Genomic DNA, 1,758 nt, shown 5'->3' on the forward strand with positions numbered 1-1,758 from the left:
AAATTTAGCTTCCCAAGCAACTGTAGATTTTTCCTATGACAGTATAAATTATTTGAACATTCAATTCATGATGATGATATCTTCTTTATGCAGTTTTTTCAATGTGATCTTCGTGGTTACATTATCCAAAAGCAAATAGACCTGAGCAAAGCTCACCAGCTGAGGTTGTAAATAATTGTCAATGCATTTGAAATGGACATTGATGTTGATGAGTTACTTGCATCAAATGGAAAGAGCGTCAACTGATCATAGAATAGAGACGGTGACCCATTGTATTTGAAAAATACATTATTTTAGGAAGCATGGACAAAAAAAAAAAAAAACCTGGTGTGAAATAGAAATTGTGGGTGAGTTCCTTGTAGAAATCATGTAAATTGTGGGAGTTGCTTCCGTTTGTAAATTGACGGAAAAAAAATTGAAATTTCTCAACACAAGAAAGACCGTTATATTAACGGTAGGAATGAAGTTAACAAGGTTAATAGGGATATTTGCTTTATAGCAGTTGATAGAAATTTCTCAATGAATGTGCATGAAATAAAAGCTTAGATAACTGACGTATACTTGTAATGAGCTAAGACTACCCAAAAAAGAACAAGAACAACAATGACAACAGGGTTTTTGGAGCAATATAAACACTTCTGGTAAGTTAAAAGACTACTCAAAGAACAAGAGCTAACACTGGTAGCAGATTTGCTTGACCCGAATATTAACGAAAAAATGTGAATTATATACCAATATCGTATTTCACTATGTTACCCGAAATACGTGATTTACAACCATAACTTATTTCGCTGTTTAGATAACATCTTGTTTTTACGAGATTTTTGAAAATTTTGTTTTTTATGTGTAGTTGGTTCATAAAGTTGTATAATCTACTAAACAAGTTATACCACGTTAGTATGCACGTTGTGATTCCAATAACTAAAATTCACAAAATGAAAATTCGTCCGTCTCATATGATTGTTATAGTAAAACATGGCTATGATATAAAATTCAACTAGAATCGGCAACATTCGGGGCTCGATCGAAGCGGTCAACCCTAATCCATCATCACTTATCACACGGAAACGCTCTTACATACCTCTCTGTTACCTAGTTTGGTCGATTCTTCCACACGTTAAACTCTCATATAGATGAGACATAACTGCACGTATAAAAATTTTGAGACGTTTACCTCTCGAAGATAGGGCTCCTCATAGGGAAGATTAAGTGTACAAAGGTTGACCGCTTTTATCGGAACACAAATTTTACCCGAAATACGTGATTTTTCAACAATAGCCGTATTTCACTATTCCGATCACATCTTATTTCACAAGATTTTTGAAAATTTTTCTTCCTCTCTATAGTTGGTTCATAAAGTTGTATAATCTACTAAACAAGTTATACCACATTAGTATGCACGTTGTGATTCCAATGACTAAAATTCACAAAATTAAAATTAGTCCGTCTGATATGATCGTTATAGTAAAACAGGGCTATGGAATAAAATTCAACTGGATTAGGCAACGTTCGGGACTCGATCGAAGCGGTCAACCCTTATCCATCGTCACTATCACATGGAAACGTTCTTACCTACCTCTTTGTGACCTAGTTTGATCGATTCTTCCACATGTTAAACTCTCACATAGATGAGACGTAACCACACATGTAAAAATTAGAAACGTTTACCTCCCGAAAATAGGGCTCCGATAGGGAAGATTAAGAGTAAAAATGGTTGACCGTTTTTCTCGACACCCAAACTTTACCCGAAATATGTGA

This window comes from Fragaria vesca, unplaced genomic scaffold (genome assembly GCF_000184155.1).
Source record: "Fragaria vesca subsp. vesca unplaced genomic scaffold, FraVesHawaii_1.0 scf0513160_u, whole genome shotgun sequence".
In the NCBI taxonomy this organism is placed as follows: domain Eukaryota; kingdom Viridiplantae; phylum Streptophyta; class Magnoliopsida; order Rosales; family Rosaceae; genus Fragaria; species Fragaria vesca.